The following is a 21,585-nucleotide window of genomic DNA, read 5'->3' on the forward strand; positions in this document are numbered from 1 at the left end:
CAGGCACCGCATTTGGGTGATGGCCTGTACACTCAGCCTCGTGCTAGGCAAGTTGGTCCTGCTCTGCCAACTTAAGGCGAGAATAGCGACCTTTCGCCTGTTCATGGACTTTGCACGTCTCGATGGCTACTGGCAGGTTTCTTGTTGTGCTCTTGGCATAGCATAAGCTGCTTCCTTGATGTTCCCTCTGACAAAGGAAGGTTCAGACGTGGAGATAACTTCAACACATTTATTAAACTATTTACAATTCTCCTACTCAGATTCGCTACTACTGTTAATCCTTCTATAGCTACTCAGACTGACGAACCAGTCTGCTACAATCCACGTGGTGGGTGTTATGTTGAATCAACCCTATGTCTGTACTCACTGAGTGTCTCCACTGGAAAGAGGAAGATTATGTGTGCTGTGTCCTTCATATATGGGTTGGTGGAATGCCCCCCTGTAGTAGTGTCACCTCTGTGTGTATCGTGAATGCCCATTGGTCGTGTCCTATCTTACTGACCTATTGGTTGAGTGTCTGTGCGTCATGTCTCTGGTGTTCCATCTAGTGTCTAGCTAGTCTACGTGTACTTACATTAACCCCTTGTGTATCTACAGTGATGCATATCACCACATCCCCCCTTTTTTCGTGTTACATATTTTCTGTGCACTGTTAAAATTGAACAAAAAACAGTTAGATAAACGATGCTCTGTACAAGTCACGATGACAGTGATCACTAAACAATAAGTCCAAACCATATGTGTGAGTCCAAAACCCATCAATTATCATGGTCGAATGTCTTTCTTGTTGGGTTGGTGAGTTGGTGATTTTGATAGTGGCATGTCCTTGTGAACGCCATCAGTGTTCCTGTGCATAAGGAACCAAGAAGTGGTCAAATCACTTTGTTGTCTGATTTGGAGTCTTTTTCTTCCGATGCTTGTGATAGCGATGTAGGATGGCATCTGTCCTGAAAGCCAGGTTGCCTGTTGGTAGTGCAGCACACGTGAATTGGGAAGATGGATCGTCCTGCCGTGGTACGTCATTGTACTGAGCTGAGCAGTAACTGTGTCCCTCATGCCATACCAGTAATTGTTCCAGTGGCATTGTGTTTGTCGTGCTTGTTGTCGACGTTGTTGCCTTTGGTATGCTTCTCGTTATTGTCTTTGATGTTGCTGTTGTGTTGGTTGGTTTTGTCATGTTTACTGCGCTCAAGGACCACATTCTGTGGATAATATGAGTCCTTCACACAGTTACTCGTGTCAGCGTGCTTTGTGGCATCTGCTGTTTTTTTGAGCTTGCCGTCACGGAGTTCGCGGTGCTCCCCCTCTGGAGTCATGTACGGCTTACTTGAATCAGCTTTGGCGTTTGGTTGCTCCCCATCTGGAGTCTGGTCTGTGTCACCCGAGTCAGTTTTGGTTTTTCGATGCTCCCAGTGTCTAGCTTGTCTACGTGTACTGACATTAACCCATTGTGTATCTACAGTGATGCATATCACCACAGCAGGGTCATATTTTTCATTTTTAGGAGCTGCTCCCGCAGGGCGTCGGAGTGGACGCCAAACACGATCTGATCCCTGTTGAGGGAGTCAGCGGTGTCACCGTAGCTGCAGGATTGCGCTAGAATGCGCAGATGAGTGAGAAAAGACTGGAAAGGCTCATCCTAACCCTGAAGGCGCTGTTGGAAGACATAACGCTCAAAGCTTTCATTCGTTTCGACTTCACAGTGACTGTCGAATTTGGCTAAGACAGTCTGGAACTTGGTCTTGTCCTCACAGTCAGCAAAAGTGAGCGAATTGAAGATCTGGATGGCCTGGTCCCCGCAGTCAATAGCAGCAACATGGTTTTTCGGGCATCGGACACACTTTCGAGGCATCAATGTATAGACTGAATTTCTGCTTGAAGACCCGCCAGTTAGCACCAAGGTTTCCGGAGATTTGGAGCTGTTGAGGTGCCTGGATCTTTTCCATGCCGCTGGAAGGTAGTCGCTTGTCGTCAGTGAATTTTCGAAGGTAAATTAGCCACTCCTGGTATAATGTTGTATTATTCACCCTGGAGTAACACGGACTGCAACACGATGCAGATAAACGATAAATCATACACCAAACGTAGGCGTTGGTTCAATAAGATTTATTGAACTTCAGTAACAATGCACACAGCTGCCTGTGGGTTGACTCTCTACTATAAGTAAACTAACTCTATCTAGACCAGGCTAGCTCTGATCCACATGTAGAAAGTGTTGAATGATTTGTACACCCCGACTGTCACTACAGTTGTCACCAGTGGAAAGAGGCAGACTGCTGATGCCTCGTGTGTTTTATAGTTGGAAGCCCCCCTCATGTGTTCTGTCTGGTGATTGGTCGTGTTGTGTTCTGTATGTTGATTGCCTTACCTGGGTGTCTGTCACTGCCTGCTTTTACCTCATGGTGTGCATGTGTGCATATTATGACAAAGAGGACCTGGCAGATAGAGTAAAAAGGGTAGAAAGTAAAATATGCACGTCTGGCAATATTTGGTTCATGAATGGTGCCACATGATGTCATGGAGACCGCAGGGCCACGTGAATGCAGTCTATCACACCCTGCACCTGGGGCATGCCTGCTTAAGCAAAGTCCATGATCTGGGCATCCTGGGTCTCCTGGTCCCAGTCTAAGTTTATATCCTGTGTGTCCTCACATAAAGGGCATCTGTTACTTCCCTTATGAATTTGTGTGTGGCTGACTGGAAAATGCCACACGTCACCTGTGCTGCCCTGAAATGAGCTGCTTGTATAGAAGTTCAAAACAGCAGTAACATTAAGGGCCATGGGCAATGGATGTCCTCCCATTTCTTGTGATGCAGCTCTTGAAAGACATGGAAAAGTTGGTCCACCATCCCCCGAAACTAAAGCTTTGACATCTGCAGGTAGGATGTCCAACTTTGGAAGACCCTTTGCTGATAGTGTCTCTTTTGGGGCTCCACCATCTGTGGTCCTGATCCCGGTACAGCTACTGGCCATGCTTCCTCCTCCCCTGCATGGAGCAGGTCCTGGCCACATGCAGTGATGCATCGATGTCTGTGCTGTTGCTTAATCATTATGAGTAAATTAGCCAACTCAGCTGGCTCCATGATTCTCCAGAATCATACACTGAATAAAAGAGAACATCAAAGTAGTCATTGAGGTTCCTGACAGAGCCCTGACCTTCAGTCCTCCACATCTCTGGGACATCCATACATGCACTTCCCCTACCGAGTGCCTATCCACTGAGCCTCCCACCCTCCCCTTTCACACTATAGCCATTTTCCCACAGTTGTCCTTCTCAATTCCATCTTGATGAGGCATGTGGATTTCGAAGGTCACCTTACAACCGACCATTTCTTCCATCTCCCCAGCCTGGAGTTACATAAAAGAGCAGTCGAGTGGATGCATGTGACCAGCACTGCATCCTCATGGGGAACCTCAAAGATGCCCCCTGTCATGACCCTGAATGGGGTGACTGATAATAGACAACACCGGCATGCTTTGCACAGGGGTAAAACTGAGTGTCATCTGTGTAATGATAATGCAAGTATGAGCTCTGGAATTCAATGCTTGAGGCCAATACTTCCAACTATTTTGATAGAAACAGCAGAGCCAGTAACGTTTGGAAGAGATTCTTCTCGTTTCCCATTAACAACCCGGAACTGTGAGACAATGAACATTGATGGGGAGAGAAATTTGGAAGCTCCATTCCTGGAGAGCCTTGAATCACCAACCATTTGGTTAACAGCCAAAAGCGCTGACCATTTGCGCCACACAGAATCATAGAATTCACAGTGCAGAAGGAGACCATTCGGTCCATCGAGTCTGCACCAGCTCTTGGAAGACCACCGTACCTAAGCCCACACCTCCACCCTATCCCCGTAACCCAGCAACCCCATCTAACCGAAGGGCAATTTAGCATGGCCAAACCACCTAACCTGCACATCTTTGGCCTGCCGAAGGAAACCGGAACACTCGGAGGAAACGCACGCAGACACGGGGAGAACCTGCAGACTCCGCACAGACAGTGACCCAATCCGGGAAACAACCACTGTGCTACCGTGGTTAGCTTCAGAGATCAGACATTTTCAGACTAATATGGCCATAGGCCAAGACTACTGCACCTGGTATTACCAAGTGGTCTCCCATCCAAATAGTAACCAGGCCCGAGTGTGCTTAGCTTCTGGGATCAGAAGGGATTGCATTTTCATACTAGTATGGCAGTAGGCAGTTTGACGCTTCCAAAGTGTAAAGAACTTGGCTCCAGTAAGTGGCACTGATGTTTAGTTCCACAGATGTCATTGACACAATTAACTAGTCAAGGAAGGGTGAGGTAGCTTTTCAGGCAAATAACTACCTCTTGTGGCAAATGAGGCAAAGCTGATTCAAGTGAAGTCTGCAATTAGCATGAAACACATTACTAGAGTGTGCCCTCATTCTCCAAGGTCACAAGGGCTACAGAGTTGACAAGCCTTCCATCAACTGCAACCATCCACCCCATCACAGTCAATCATCCCCGACAAGTGGATTCGAACTTCTATGCAGCTGACCACCTTTGTCCTGCATTGCTGCCCGAATGTAGGGTTTAACTCAGACTGTTCCCCTCCCCTCCCCCACAAACAAGTAATAGGGTCTTCAAGTCTTATGAGGCAGAGATCAGAGATGCAAGCCATTCCGGAGTTCCTCATTCTGCTCTTACGGCCTGGCCTCGATTGGAACCCCACGCAGGTACCTCACTGTCTCCCCTGGTATTGGCCCTCTCTATTCACCTTCTCCCACTCACTTTCTAGCTCCCATGAAGGAAAGGCACTCCCTCAGCAGTGATTTGGGCACATGTCCAGCAAGGAGCAGATCAAACGTGATGCCTACAGGGCAGCCTCCTATCTCCTTAAAACAGGGGGCTCCCCGGCATGAAGGGAAGGTAAGGGCTGTGAGTAATCCCTCCCTGCGAGATTAAGACCGACCCCCCCCAGCCCTAAGTTGAATTTATTAACCAAGTCATCTTTGGTGCGCCCGAAGCATTTCACACCCTGGAGGGTGATAGCTGGCTGAGAGCTGACCTCCAAAATCCCCCTCGGAGATGAGACCACCAGATTCACATAAACTTCTTATAAATGGTGTCAGCCTGACAACACACCAGCACCCGCTGAATATTCAGTGAAGGGGAAAGTCTCAGTCAGTGCTCACTAATGACATGCTGATGCATCAAAATGAGGTTACCGGCCTGTCATGGTTCATTTGGCGTTGAATCACCGGTGAGGTGAAATTGAAAATCGCAATCTTTCCAGAATCAAGTTTTCTGATTCTCTCTGGACTTTGCTTCCACATCGGCGTTCTCACTGACGGCTAACACGGGTTCAAAATCGTCCCCCAAATCTTTTCATGTAGTTTCCCAATCTACCTTGGCCAACTTACTTCTCATATCAGTGTAGTTTGCTTGGTTTAGATTTAAGACAATGGTTTTGGGCTCAATTAAATCATTTTCAAACCCAACGTAAAAATCTATCATATTATGGGGCTGGATTTTATGGGTGGAGGGGTCGGGCCTCCCCCCCTTTGACAGCGTGTCCCACGGTCATTGGCCATTAATTGGGTCAGGCAGGCTTTCCGTTCCCATCTAGGAGGAAGCTCTGCCGCCCAGAACTGTCAGTCAGTCAAATAGGTGGCATCACTCTTGTCTCAGCAGTGTCACCAGGAGCATTAGCCACTGCTGGGACTGCATCCAGCCCCCAACAGGGACTGTCAATGGAGGCAGATGCGAAGTAAGTGGGAGAGTGGGGCAGGACAAGGGCAAGTGGGAGGTGCTGGCAAGGAAGACGAGGGAGGTGGGTTGCTGGGATTGATGTGGCGGGGGGGAGTGGAAATGCCCTTTAATAACCTTTCCCCTAGTTATTTCCTGGTCATACTGATCTCAAAAACTATGTTATATACATTCCATTGAAATCATCTTTGACACCATTGCTAAAAATTTAGTTTGCACAGTCTAAGAAGATTAATATTCCCATGATTGCTGTATTATCCTTTTTATATGCACCTTTAACTTCCATATTTATATTCTGTACTACATTACAACTACAATTGGGTGACCGATATACAACTCCCACCAATGTTTTCTGCCCTGCGTGTTTGTTAACTCTACCCAAACTTGGTAAAAACCTGAATTTAGGTAATTTTCACTGCTGCCTTTATCCCATCCTTTATTGTCAGGGATTCCCTCTCCTCCTTTTTCATTTTGCTTATCATTTTTAAACGTTAAGTGTTGTGGAATGTTTAGCTCCCAACATTGGTCACTTTGCAACCATGTCTCTATATTGGGGCTAGATCAAGCCCATTGATTTCTATATTCATTAGCCATGCTGCACTATTCTTCACTATTCACATTCACATCATGCACCTCCATTTCAATAGCTAAAAAATGGGTGTCCATGACTTACCTGCATACCGTTTCCTTCCTTCACATTCATTTTGTTGATTTTACCTTCCTTTGATTTGTCCTGGCCAATCTGTTTTTCCCCACGAAACCACTGGAAAGGCTGAAAATATATTTTACAGTACTTCGGCTTTTGGAAAGACTGAAATAATTTTTATGCTGCAAGTTTGTGATCATCTGAGTAAGAAGCCTAATTGCTACCGAATTGATTTTGTCTTTCTATCAGAAAAGTAACCTTCTCTGTTTTATAGGTTCCTTCACTTAAAAGCATGTGGCTGAGAAGCAATTTATCCAGATCAATTAGTAACAGTAGAAATGCACCCGACAGCAATTCCTAATATAAGTTATTTTTCATGTCAAATTGAACTTGCTCTTAACACTATATTTAAAGGATATTCAACATCCTTGTTTCATCAGTTTTCTTCAACCACTTAAGATGTAAATCATCCTTCTACACCAAGTCAAAAATGGAGAGTTAATAATGTGCACTGCTCAATTTAATGGTATAGTTCTGGTACAGTTCTAGTCACAATTTGAAATGTGCTGATAGGGCCCCGCCAGCTTATCATAAAACGGAAACAAAGTAGAATACAGTCAGGACAGCACGGTGGCACTGCTGCCTACGGCGTTGAGGACCCGAGTTCGATCCCGTCGCCGGGTCACTGTCTGTGTGAAGTTTGCACATTCTGCCCGTGTCTGTGTGTGTTTCACCCATAGACCAAAGATGTGCAGGTTAGGTGGATTGGCCACACTAAATTGCCCCTTAATTGGAAAAAAAAATGGGGTACTCCAAATTAAAATAAAGAATACAGTCTTCAACTGTGGCTCATTCTCCCACTTCTTCTTTCAGACCAATACCATATTCATGTCTAATTTTACTGGAAAGTATTCAATATGCGTTGGAGCTACTGTTGTTTTGGAATGTGCCTACCTGAAGTGTGCAGTGTCTTCTACTGTATTGGCATCAACTGTTTAATTATCCTGCTCAGCCATTACCCAGGCCTTGCTGATTGGCCTGCATTGACTCTCAGTTCTCCATATCCTCCATTTTAAGATTTCTTTCTCATGTTTAAATCCCTGTCTCTATATTGTCATTCAATCCTGCAATAGCCCCTCCTCCAAACTCAATGGCAAGGATTTGCCATCCCCCCCGTGCGTCTTTCCCAGCGATGGGATGTGGTCCATCATTGGCTGGAAGCAGGATCTTCCTGTCCTCCTGCTGTCAAATGGGGTTTCCCATTGAATCCAACCCCAACGCCGGGAGTCCCACGGCGGACGTTACCGTCAGCAGGACCAGAAGATCCCACTGTCGAGAATGGTCGGAAAGTCCTCCCCAATGTTTCTCCAGCAGTATACACTGACGGCAATGCCTTCAGTCACCATGCCACACATTCTTTATTTCCTTCTAATACACCTCAGCCTCTCACTTGTGTATTATTTTTTAAGCATATTGAATCTGTGATAAACAGAACGCATAGATGATGGTAGAGATTGAAGAACAATGGGTGGGATTCTCAGTTGGTGACACCGAAATCGGGAAAGGTGATTGGGTGGAGCCAAACGGTCCGACGGCAACATCACGGCAGGCGCCGATTTGACGCCAAATGCCTCCGTCACCTCGACAGTCAATGCGTTCCGGAATGTATGTACATAGACACCGTTTGCATGTCATTAGCGGGCCCAACCCGGTATTCTCCACCTCTGATGGGCCGAGTTCCTGACTGTGCAGTTCATTTGTGCTTTTAAAAATTGTGAAACCTGCGTCGTGGCTGTCATTTTTTTTTTTTAAATTTAGAGTACCCAATTTTTTTTCCAATTAAGGGGCAATTTTAGAGTGGCCAATCTACCTATCCTGCACATCTTTGGGTTGTGGGGGTGAAACCCACGCAGACACGGGGAGAATGTGCAAACTCCACACGGACAGTGAACCAGGGCCGGGATTCGAACCCGGGTCCTCAAGCGCCGTAGGCAGCAATGCTAACCACTGTGCCACCGTGCTGCCCTAGCGTCATGGCTGTCATAATATACACACAAGTATATTATCTGCCATTCTTTTACCGCCCTCTACATTGGATGCAGCTCTTGGGGCAGTGCCAGCCAAGTGCACCCTTGGCATCAAGGATGGGTGCCGGGGCAGAGGCCCCCATGGAGTAGGGCACCAATGAGTCCAGTGCTGCGGGGACAGGGGTAGGGACAACACTAACATTCCAGTGCAGGTGGCCCCAACACACCCTTGAGGCAGTCAACTAGAATTTGTCGCCCGCCACAGAGATTGAATTTATAGACTGAATGTTGCATTGCCTTGTGATCCATTTACACATCGGTACATATTGTTTCTTCCTAATTTGTTGTATGCCCTCTATCTGCACTATGCACCTTCCCATGTAAATATGTTCACACACTTTGTATATAGTCAGGCGCCAACACACACAGAATGGGAGAACAGGCCGCGTGGTCGAGGTGACCCCACCATGGGACTGGGGCGGTGTCCAGGCACGGACTGCCATTACGGTGGCCATCTTGTTGCGCACCCACTGACTACCCATCTTGGGCCCTAGTTCTGTAGTCTGACACTGGATGTATCGGTGCCCCCACCCCTGCACGCTACCCCTCAGCCACACCCCACCCGCCCCCACACAGCCACCACTCATCAGCGACCCACCAAGGGCAAGACCCACAGCAGCCCCTGGCGAGGGCAGTGCCAGCCAAGTGCACCCTTGGCATCAAGGATGGGCGCCGGGGCAGAGGCCCCCAAGGAGTAGGGCACCAATGGGTCCAGTGCTGTGGGGACAGGGGTAGGGACAACACTAACATGTCGAACTTTCACCCCCTACAAATAATGGATATTGGAATACAACCAGCAATGGTGGCCTTCTTGCTAGTTGCCACAACCCTGGGGGATGCCCTGCGGCTGTACGAGTGGTCCTGCTCGAGGAGGAGGAGGAAGCTGCAGCAGCAGCGTGGGCAGCAGAGGAGCAGGCTATGCTATTCTCCAAGTCTGAAAAAAGACTGTGGGCGAGATTCTCCGGACTCACGACGGGTCGGAGAATAGCGGGCGTCGGAAATTTTTACGGCGGCGCTGTTCCGACGCCCTCCCGCTATTCTCCGAACCCCGCAAATTGTCGGAGTCGCGTTTCCCGACAAACGCCTCCTTCCCGCCCCTGACACGACCAGAATCGCCACTGTGAGCCCCCCCGCTATTCACCGGCCCGGATGGGCCGAAGTCCCGACGTCATGGCGCCCTGTTTGGACGTCGTGAAACACACCTGCTTTTTAAATTCGTCAACCAGTCGGCCTGGCTGACGACTGCTTGGAGGAGGTCAGGGCACCACTCTGCGCACCGCTCAGCGCACCGCTCAGCGCACCGCTCGAGTCTGGCCACAACGGGGAAGGCATCCCTGGGAACGGGAGGGGGTCCAGAACGGGGGCGGTGGGGGGGACGGAGGGGGCAGTGGGGGGAGACGGAGGATGCAGTGGGGGAGATGGAGGGGGCAGTGGGGGAGACGGAGGAGGCAGTGGGGGAGACGGAGGGGGCAGTGGGGGAGACGGGGGAGGCAGTGGGGGGCGAGTTTAGGTAGAGAGTGAGCCGTCCAACCCCGTAACAAAATGTCTGCCACCATGCCATGGTGTGCAGGTGACGAGGACACGGCCGCTGGTTCCCCTGTGGCTTCCGGCCACAGGCCACTGACGCACCCGTGAGGAGGACATAGTTTACTGGCCGTTGGATGCAGGAAGTGACCAGGGGTTAGGCTGACCGCGTGTCAGCAGCGCGACCAGGCCACCGGGACACACTGGTATCCCATGGCTGGCGGCTGCCGAGGTGTCGACTAACGTCCGTCTAACATGTCCCGTTTCTCCGCCCCCCACCACCCTTCTGTAGGTTAGCACGATGCATGGGAACAGAACGGCTATGTTCTGCGCAGTGGTTGGGGCAGCTCTACTGGATTTGGAGATGCAGCAGCATCCACACCCACAACCCGCAGTGGCTGCAGGGCCAGCTGCAGCAGCAGAGGGAAGGGCCGAGGAGTTGCCAGTCGTCGAGCAGCATGGGGGGGGGGGAGGAGGAGGAGGAGGAGGAAGAGGAAGAGGAGAGAGTGAGGGTGCAGCCACGGCGTCAGAGGCGACGACCAAAGCCGAGGGTGTACCGTGTCCGGGTCTCTTTCCTAACAATGCCGGACATCACCTGCAGGAGAAGACTCCGGCTGAGTAGGCAGACGGTGATACATATCTGCGAACTCCTGTCGCACCTCGGCCCACGTGGAACGGGGGGAGGACACGCGATCCCGGTAGCCATCAAGGTGACGGTCGCTCTGAACTTCTATGCTACCGGCTCCTTCCAGTCTCCGAGCGGGGACGTCTCTGGGATCTCCCAGTCATCGGTGCACAGGTGCATCCGGGATGTGACCGACGCCCTCTATGCCATCGCCGATCGCTACATCACCTTTCCCGAGGACCGAGCAAGTCAAGACTCACGAGCCCGTGGATTTGCCAGTGTGGCCGGGATACCGAGGGTTCAGGGGTCAATCGACTGTGTTCACGTCCCCATGCGCCCGCCTGCTGTGGACAGGGACGTGTTCACAAACAGGAGGGGGACATACTCCATTAATGTCCAGGTGGTATGCGACCCCCACATGAGGTTCATGAACGTCTGTGCAAGGTTCCCAGGGAGTGTGCATGACTCCTACATACTAGCGCAGTCGTTCATCCCTGCGATGTTTGAGGGACGTCCCCCCCGGCTGAGGGGCTGGTTGCTAGGTGACAGGGGTTATCCGCTGAGGTCTTGGCTGATGACGCCGATACGGAGGCCTCAGACCAATGCGGAAACACGATACAACGAGGCCCATGCAGCAACCAGGGGTGTGGTGGAGCGCTGCCTTGGCCTCCTGAAGATGAGATTCAGGTGCCTGGACCGCTCCGGAGGGGCCCTGCAGTACCAGGCCGACAGGGTCGCTCGCATTGTAGTGGTCTGCTGTGCGCTGCACAACATCGCGATGCAGAGGGGAGATGACCTGTTGCAGGAGGCGGAGGGAGAAGCTAGTGGCAGTGGTGCCAGCACAGAGGAGGAGGAGGAGGAGGAGGAGGAGGAGGAGGAGGAGGAGGAGGAGGAGGACGCTGGCGGAGTGGCGGGCGCAGCACGCAGACACGACCCAGGTGCTGGTGATGTCCAGGAGGCGGCACGACGGACCCGGCAAGGACGGCGGGCACGCGATGCCATGGTGGCAGCACGGTTCACGCATCGCATGTGACATCCCCGATGAACACCAAACCACCACCTGCATCGCTAGTCATGCAGAGGGTCACCACACAACTGCCACCACCAAACCCCCCCCCCCTCAGTGTACACTGCTCCACTTCGACATGACGCTTATCACTGGGTCCAGACGGAATGGCACAACATTGATGGCTGTGTCAGCGGGTGTGATCAGTGCCATGTGGAATGATGACAGCCCGCTCTGCGAAGAGCTGTGAGCTCAGAATCGTTAGAGAGAGTCTGACCCATGGCAATAGCTGAACCATCCACCTTGGTGGCCGCTGAGTTCGTCACTGACACTCCATCACGTGCCCGCGTGGGCTAGCTGTGGGAGGGGGGTAGGGGCAGGGACTGCACACCCGGCACCGAGGTTTCACCACCCGTCACCCCCAGCGACACTCGGTCACCATCACGATTCCTGTGGCTGTGGAACAATCACACGGTATTACAAGTAAGGTGGAACAGTGTGTTTAATATTAACAATTATTTACAGGTGCCCTACCCCTACAACTAAACTGTGCCCTTCACCCGTGCCAACTTACTCAGTGTCTATCTTAGTTGCCTTACGGGCCCTACCACTACGTCTAAGTGAATCCCCAGATGATACAGCAGGAGTGGAGGAGGATTGCTGCGAATCGCCCCCCTCGACTCGTTTCTCCTTGGCCAAGCGTTTCCTGGGGCGACCCGGCCTTGATGGGCCAGGCTGCTCTGCGGGCGTCTCGGGTGACATTGTGCCACCCTGCTCTGCCTGCTGCCCACCCGATGCACCAGGGATGGGACGGGGGGAGGCCGAGAATTCCGGGACGTCCCGTGATGGAGTTAATGGGACGGGCCCCGAAACCTCCTCCTCCCTCGGGGAGCCCGGTGGCCCCCGGGCCTCACTTTGGGACAGAGGTGCGAGCGGGGAGGTTCCCCGTCGCACCACCGACACCTGGCGCTGCCAGTCCTGGAGGCCTGCAACGGTATCCACCAGGATCCGAAGGTTTGCAGAGACGGAGTCCAGGGAGTTAGACATTCCCGCCAGGGACTGTGCGATCTCAACCTGATTGTGCACGACGCCATCCAGCACATGTGTCAGGCGGTTGATGCTCTCGGCGACTGACTGCTGCGACTGGCCAATGACCTGCTGAGACTCGGCCATGGCCCGCAGGGCGCCGGCAATGTCGGTTTGGCTCTGGCACATTGCTGCCTGTGAGAGGGCAACCCTGTCCAGGGCCGAGGATGACGCGTGCACATTAATCCCAACGTCTTGCATAACCTGACCCATTGCCTCCACCGCGGATGCCACCCGTGCGGTGTCGGACTGGGTCTCTGCCATGAGCGGCACCACTCCCTGCTCTTGGACGCGGATCGACTCCTCTAACAGCGTCTGCAGAGTCTGGAAGGAAGCCCTCATCCCGTCATTGTTTCCCTGGGTTTCCTGAGGCATCGGCTGTGCGGGTGGGTTGAGAAACTCCAGGAACTCCGAAAACGTCTGGGAGCCAGCTGCATCCTGGGCCTGGTCTGGCCTCCGCGAGTCCGGGCCCTCTGTTGCTCCGACCTCCACCTGCTGTACCTGCTCATCTGTGATGTGCCAACCAGACTGTGCCCCAGGAGACTCATCACTAAATAGGCCCGCCGGGGTGTGTATCTCTGGGATGATGGAAGTGGTGGGAGAAAGCAGTGCCGCAAGCCCGACGCTCTCAATGGTTAGGTCCTCGTCCAGGGTGTGGGGCCGCTCAGCGACAGGAGGGTTGTCCCTGGCCATTTCTGGTGGTGGTGGTGGACCTCGAACCCTCTGTGCGTCCTGGTCCGCAGATTGGGTTGGGGCAGATAGGGCTGCCCGCTGATCGGGCACCCTCTGTTGTGAGGCCCCGGGTGAGGTGGCGGCAGATTCGTGTCTCCGTCTGCAGCCAGACGGCCCTGGTCGTTCGGCATCACGTCCTAGGGAAGAGAATGAGACGGGTTATTTCGATTTGCTCGGCAGGCCGCTGGACGGTCCCAGTGGGCAGGGTGTGTGAAGGGACAGAGGATGGGGAGGTGTCCCAGTGGGCAGGGTGTGTGAAGGGACAGAGGATGGGGGGGGGGGAGGGTGTTTGTCAGGGAGGGTTGTCTCACTTGCTGCAGTTCCGCCAACCTCGCATTGCGCGATATCGCGGGTGGCAGACCCCCCAACAAGGTCCAGTGCCCTCTGTTCAAAGGTGCTGAGCGGGTGCATGTTGGGCGAACCCCCTCCAGTCTTGTGCCGCTCACGGTGGTTATGACCGGCCTTGGCCTGTTGGGGGAGGAAACATAGGTAGATCATTACAAAACGGTAGGTCTCAGAAGTCCGTTCTGATACTGGCACAGTTTGGGGGGGGGGCAAGTTGTCATCAGATGATTGCATCTCTCCTCGGGGCCAGAGCGCTGGGTCTGTGACAACTTTGTGAACCACCCTCAAATAACTCTGCCCCAATCCCTCTCCCCCCCCCCCCCCCGGGCAGTTAAGGGGGAGGGATGGTTGTGACTAGGGGGCACCCTCATGGCACTTACCCTGGCAGACCTGGTGAGGTCATGTAGCTTCTTTCGGCACTGCTCTGCTGAGCGAGGGGTCTGCCCCACAGCACTGACGGCAGCAGCCACGTCACGCCAGGCCTGGCGTACCGTGCTGGCAGGTTGGCGATGCCCTCTCCGCGGGCGGATGATGCCCCTCCTCTGCTCCACGGCATCGAGCAGCGCCTCGACGTCTGCATCAATAAAGCGAGGTGCAGCTCGCCTAGGCTCCGACATCCTGCCTGACAGATTCTGTGGTCGCCCGCGCCTTTTTACGGCGTCGGGCGGCGTCACATGGGCGGGTTCGTGTCGTCGTCGCGTTCCGTCGTCATCACGCACGTAATTGACGCGGCCGCGCTGCTAGCCCATTTCCAGGAAGTGAATCGGTCGGGAAATGAAGCCTTCGCGACCGTCGTAAAACGGTCCCGATTTTTACGACCGTTTGCCGACTTTCCGCGGGTGCGGAGAATTTCGCCCTGTATACCTCATGTTAACACAAATACTTTTTTGGCAGGTTTTTTTCTGTCTCCAGAGCTCAACCACACGTTATACAGTCAAGAGTCAAAACAAGGGAAGCTAAGGTAAGCTGCCTGTGCTGAGCTGTCTGTGTGCTCACTAGCCCGGTGCTTCTAAAAGAGGCGGATCCTCCCTTGGGTCGGACCCTTTATACCCACCTCTAGTGCTGCCTTCTAGTGATGCTATGGCTGTTACATCTGTACTGTAGTCCCTGGTGCATGTGCAGATGTACAGATCACTACATCCCCCCTTTTTTATTTTACAGGTTTTCTGTGCTGGTACAAAGAAAACTGCACATAACAAGTGGTTAAATGGGAATATACATATTTGTACACTTTGTGAAATAGTAATGGTTGTACAGAGCCAAATAACTGCTTCACGAGTCCATTGAGAGAATTATCCATAGTCTTGTTTTTTTGTTTGCATTCTCTTTATAAATCTAGTTGGTCGGGTGCCTTGCGGCTTCTGTTGGAGCGTCTTAATGGTTGGAGTGGTGATGAAGGTTTGCTGTCGCTGACAGTGTTGTCTGGCGTTGTGTGGTGAGGGACGTCCTGTTGACGAATGGACTCGTTCAGGTCCAGTGTAGGAAATATAGGTATTTGGGGGTCGAATCTTTAATAGATCCCAGCGGTTGCGCCAAAAGAGTATTCCCGCTGCCGACTTGACAATGTAGGACCGCAGTGCCGCCTATCTGCTCACCGTGGCTGGATCAGACTATCCTCCTTCTGGGTCCCCGAGTCTGATGATGCCGGGGAGACAAGGGTGGGAAGAACATGGAGCCTGTGCAGGCACGGGAGGCCACACGACGTGTGCGGCAGGGCCAATGCGAAGGACCACTCTGATCACCTCCAAGTTCTCCGACTAAAAGGGGGTGGGGAGGGGGAAGAGAACAGGCTAGGTGCACGACCGCCGCATTCCAATCCCACACCCCCTTATGCCACCCTAGCCACCTTCACCTGCAATCCCCTCCGTGATACATACCTGCCGCACTACAGGGTGAGCCCCTGGCTGGCAGTAACATCAAGTCCGGTCCATGGGCTGGAGGATGATGAAAATCCATTCTGCAATGAGCTCTGGTGATCCACATCGTACAAAAATATTTGATTCCTGCCCATGGTCGCACTTTCCACATAGTGCCATTGGATCCCTGGGGCGGTGGTGGGGACAGGGGTTGACATACGTGTCACAGGGAACTGCAACTAAGCGGGGTCTCACTTCCTCGCGCGCAGCCGATCTCCACCTCGGCGACCTCCCTTTCCTCTGGGCAACCAACCATGTCCAGGGCACTCTGTTCTGCCACGGTGAGGGGCTGTAGGTCCAGCAGTCCCCCTCATATCTTCTAGCACTCCCGGTGGTTGTGCGTGGCTTTCTCCTTGTTGGTGGGGAGGGGGAGGTGAATACATAAAATGACTGTGTTAAACAATCCGACGCGTGCAGCCAAGGGGATGGGTAGGTGATGTTCACTGTGGCCAGGTCACCCGGCCATGGTAGCCAGTATGGGTCCCACCTGTCATGCAGGGTGGGGTTCGTGTCAGGGACACATTGCTGCCTACTCACCCTGGTCGACTGAGGAGTTTTTTCCGGCACTGCTGGTCTGTCTAGACAGTGTTGCCCACGGTACTTTCGGCCTCTGTCACCTGCACTCAGACAAGGTGAACGGTGGTAGCTGGAAGTCTCCTTCCCGGGCCGGGGTACAGGGTCATCCACACCTCTCCACCATGTCCAACAGGGTCTTCAGCTCGGCGTCTGTGAATCCTGGGGCTGCTCCCCTCGCTGCCATCTTGTTGGCTGGGATGGTGTGTGTGGGGGAGAATTCTTTATATGCGGCTGCAGCTTGTCAGCTTTTGGCTGTCAATCGTGAAATGGCAAATCCGGCAATGTTTCTCATTGGAATCGATTGTGTTCCACGTGTCACCCATGCTAGCCCCTTAACGGTAGTGGAATTGGTCCAGGTACAGCACAGGTTTTTCTGTCGTACAAGTCCACGGATTCTGCGGCGACGTCAACTCTCAGTTTCAGAAACAAAGAATCCTGTCCAAGGTTTATTCCAATACAATTCAATACTCCTCCACTCCACTAAGTGTCTCCTTCCCCGACCTGCAGCTAGGCTGGGGCTTTCTTTTTAAAGGGGAATCCCCGCCCCCTTAAAGGGGAAGTACTGCCTGCTTTAAAGGGGAACTTGATATTCCGGGGAGGTCGTGGGAAATTGTATAGTCCTGATCCTGGGAACTCCATTGTGTTTATAACATAGCTCCTCATTAAAATCCACTTCTTTGACCAAGAATTTGGTCTCCCACCTAATACCTTTATTATTTTCATTGCCATTCTCATCATCTTCATCCTTCTGCCTGCTCTGTTTTGTTGATTTTTTTTACTTATTCATACAGACAAATTATTTGAAGATCATATCATTGACCAAGAGCTTATTCTGTTCTGGACAGAAACTGAGGCTGCAACAATTTTTATTCATCAAAGCGTTTTGGGATAACTCTGAACTTGGCCAGTGCTCTAACTGCTGTGCTGTTTGTAGGATGTAAGTGTTTGACATAGCAAGGCTGTTGTGGGACTGGACAACAGTAGCATGCACAGTATGATATTGAAACATTAGACAGGTGTCAGAGTGGTGCAGAGAGTGTCTGAGGGAAATTGGCATGATCATAGTACCTAATTAAGGCTGTATCTTGGAGACATGTATACAGCTATGTGTTTAATCCCATGCCTCCAGACCTCTTTGTGAGACACCAAACAACCTTACAACATGGTGGCAGCAGGAGAACTACCCTGAAATCCCAAGGCAGCTAATGAACAAACCTAGAATCAGAGAAGCTGGAGAAGGAACCCAGAACCAAGAAAAACAAAAGAAACGGAAGTCCTGACCTGTGAGAAGTGCATTGAAATTCAAGCCACAACTGGAGATCACCAAAAAAGAACTTTTATTGCTGACATGGATGCTGAAGGAAAGATGATAAATCCATTGTACAGCTAAAGGATTTCATCAGAGCATGTGGAGGACCATTGCCAAATGTGATCAAATGCACAAAGGACCTAGCCAGATCACAAAAGAGTGAGCAAAAGCCAACCCTAATCAAGTGCACAGTCAAAGGACATAGCCAGATCACAAAAGCTATAAGCAAAATTCAGAAAAAGGCTGAATTAATCTTCTAAAATGATCAGGGCTCTAATCAAGCAAAGCTTACCAATTGTTTAACCAGCACTATTGGAGGGATGCTACAGGTGGTCTGGATTCAGTCAGTACTATAGAACTTGGTGTTTAATGAAGGAAAAAAAAGGTTTTAAAATGGATCCAGAGTCTAAAAGAGACTTACAATGGAGCGTTTAAGCTCAAAAGACCAAGTAACTGGCCCAAACAGGTTGTTTGAATATTTCTTGCACAATTGATTAAAGAATCAGGCCTGTGATCGCCGCAGGATCCTTCCGAAACCTGGCAAGTGTGGGAAGAAAAGAAAAGAAAATGGTTGCTGTGGCACCCTCTTAGAAGAAAGATTAAAGTGTTATGCCCCATTCTTAAAAAGAGCCATATACAGAATTTAAATTACAGACAATTATGAGCTCATGCAGGGCCTCAACCAGTTCGAAAATTGGGCATCATGCAAGGCCCCATCCAGTTAGAGAATTGGGCATCATGGAGAAGAAAATGTTTATATTACAGGAGTGTGTCAGGATTGAGTAAGAATCAAGGGAAGTGCAAGTTAATACATTCTTGCACTTATTTGGTGAAAATGCCAACAAATCAATTATAAGACATGATGTAGGTGAATCTTCAACCACATGTGGTGAGATATCGAAAGCATTTGACAATTATTTTAAACCCCACGTTAGGGAGATGTAGAACTTTAAAAAAGTAAAGAATTCCTCTAATAAAGCACCAAAAGGACAAGGAAACCCCAAGACTCAAGCAGAACACAAGACTTTGCCAGTCAATACAGAGAAGTGTATGAGTTTAAGAGTTCTGTGTAGAGGAAAAAAAGGCAGAGAAGCAGCCAAAGGCTCTGAAACAGTATAGAACGTGTTGAAAATACCGACAAAATTCCAAATTGCAAAAGCAGGTGGCAGTGCAGAATAAGCAGATGGTTGTGAATTAAGGAAAGTTATCTGATGTAACTCAAAAGCAACAAAATCTGCAAAAGTAAAATTAAATAATTCCACAGGAAAATGTTTGTTTCAAAGCTCAGTTGGAAGAACGCAACCAGAAGTACAGCCAGACACAATCATATGCAGAAAAGTTAATAAAGGAGCCACTTCCCTGAAAGACTTTATGAGGCATCGATACACGGCCCTGGAAAAACATGAAGTTCAAATAAGTGTTCAACATTAGTTCGGAGAAAGCTGAATTGGAATTATCAGTAGTGATAAACCAATGCACTGAAACGTAGAGTGCATTAGCAAGATGTCAACAAGAAAATAAATAGTTGAAGGAACAGGTAGTATTCATCAGGACTAAAAGAAGTACATAACCCTTCAGCAGCCTGAAGAAATGAAGGTTGACTTGAAAAGCAGAATGGAAGAACAGCAGGACAAAGTCAAGGAGACTCTGCTGAATTGCAAACAAACTCATGACAAAACAATTGAGCTTTGCAATGGAAATTAAAACCTGGTGAAGGACCTTTACATGCTACAATGTTGTTTCAGGTCAAAGTTTGTTCGGATGGAAGATTATGAATTGAAGCATAATTAATTTAATGTCATTCTCCATAAATCAAATTTGGCAGAGAACACTCAGCAAAGCTCTATATTCCAGGAGGAAGCCAGGAAGCACAAGAAAGAGACTGAAGAACTGAAGAAACAGCTGAATTGAAAAGTGAAGGCATTGGACGGAAAAGATGTAGAGGTTCCCAACCTGCAAGAAGATAATAAATCCAAGAGCAGCACAATTACAGAACTGAAACAAGATAAACCTTCTTTTTTTTTTTTTATAAATTTAGATTAGCCAATTATTTTTTCCAATTAAGGGGCAATTTAGCGTGGCCAATCCACCTACTCTGCACATTTTTGGGTTGTGGGGGCGAAACCCACGCAGACACGGGGAGAACGTGCAAACTCCACACGGACAGTGACCCAGAGCCGGGATCGAACCTGGGACCTCAGCGCCGTGAGGCGGTTGTGCTAACCACTAGGCCACCGTGCTGCCCAAGATAAACCTTCTTAAGGAGATAAATCCAGCCAACAGTGAAACAAAGGTAAAAGACAAAGACGTAGCTCTGCTGCAGGTGGAGAATGAAAAAACAGAAGCTAGATCAGAAAATATAAATCCAACACTGAAGATCAAGGAACGCGAAGGAAACGCACTGGATGCTTCAAAATTACTGAGTTGGTGAAAGATGAATGGCTGAGATAAAAATAAAGAACCTGGAACGTTACAAAAAAGTTGAACAATTGCAGGAGGAAGTAGAATTTCTTGGAAAACAGTGGGATGAGCTCAGAAGCAACTAGCAGGAGTATATTAAAGATTATGAGATTGAATATAGCACTGAGAATTAGGCTCTGCTAAAGAAATATTTTTCTGTGTGGGAACCAACTTTCACTTATGAAAGATGAGTTTATTGATGAAAAATCTGAACCTGATTAACTTTGTTCAGTATAATAAAAATGACTGGAACAGGAAAAGGAATTGCTGACGAATCAGAACAATTGTTTGAATGCAGAATTGACAGCCAAAAGCTGATGAAACGTTGGAACTTCATCATGAAAAGAGCAATTAAATTCTTGAACGTCAGTCTAATCTGAAGAAGATGAAAAATGCAATGTGCAGTGTGGAAGAGCAAATCCAGATTTTCAAAGCAGTTCAGGAATAGTCTAAGAAACAGATTGAGGATCTAACAAGTCAATTAAAAACTTTCAATGAGCAAGCAGTGGCCAAGAACTTCCAGGAAGATTATGGCAGACCGCAAAACTCAAATCCACTCTTTGAATGAACAGAAGAAACAGTCCCTCCAGGAAAAATGGGATAAGCCAATGTTATCCAGCCACAGAAGATGGATGGTTGACAAAGATAAACATAACCTTCAAAGCTTAAAAAGTGAGGCAGTAGCTAAAACTCAGGTATTTGAAACACCAAGTGTGCCAATTTCAATTCTGAACCAACAAAGTCATGCCAAAGTAACTGAGCGTACCACTGTACTGAATGGGAATAGAATGAGATCTGGATAAGTTGTAAAGCTTCCAGACTGCAGTCTTTATAGAACATAGAACAGTACAGCACAGAACAGGCCCTTCGGCCCTCGATGTTGTGCCGAGCCATGATCAGCCTAATCAAACCCACGGATCCACCCTATACCCGTAACCCAACAACCCCCCCTTAACCTTACTTTTTTGGACACTACGGGCAATTTAGCATGGCCAATCCACCTAACCCGCACATCTTTGGACTGTGGGAGGAAACCGGAGCACCCGGAGGAAACCCACGCACACACGGTGAGGACGTGCAGACTCCGCACAGACAGTGACCCAGCCGGGAATCGAACCTGGGACCCTGGAGCTGTGAAGCATTTATGCTAACCACCATGCTACCGTGCTGCCCCTTATAAAGTCAGAGACTTATTTGGGGAGGTGGGGAAGTGGTTGGAAGCAAGTAGAGAAAGATTGTTCTGTAAATACGTTGGGGAAAGACTAAAGGGGAGGTGTAGTGCAAGGCTGTTCAGCATGCCAAGGGTTAATCTGGGACTGGAGATCAGTACAGCCCACAAAATGACCGACATGTGCCAGTCTTCAGGGGGACAGAATGGTGCGGAAAGGTTCTGAGAGAAGTCTGCATGATAACAATACATAGTAAGGCTGCATCTTAGAGATATTTTTATCGTTGCATGTGGTTTCAACCACACTGTAATAGCCTGCAAGGGACCTTCATGGTGGGGAAGATTATCTTCTCCGTGGTCCTTGAGG

General features: G+C 50.0%; 1 pseudogene; it reads right to left on the reverse strand.

The window, feature by feature from the left end:
• Window positions 1-4,089: 4,089 nt before the first annotated feature.
• On the reverse strand, window positions 4,090-4,206 carry LOC119969780 (annotated as a pseudogene).
• Between the last annotated feature and the right edge of the window lie 17,379 nt (window positions 4,207-21,585).

The sequence above is a fragment of the Scyliorhinus canicula genome, chromosome 7 (assembly GCF_902713615.1).
Source record: "Scyliorhinus canicula chromosome 7, sScyCan1.1, whole genome shotgun sequence".
NCBI classification, from domain to species: Eukaryota; Metazoa; Chordata; class Chondrichthyes; order Carcharhiniformes; family Scyliorhinidae; genus Scyliorhinus; species Scyliorhinus canicula.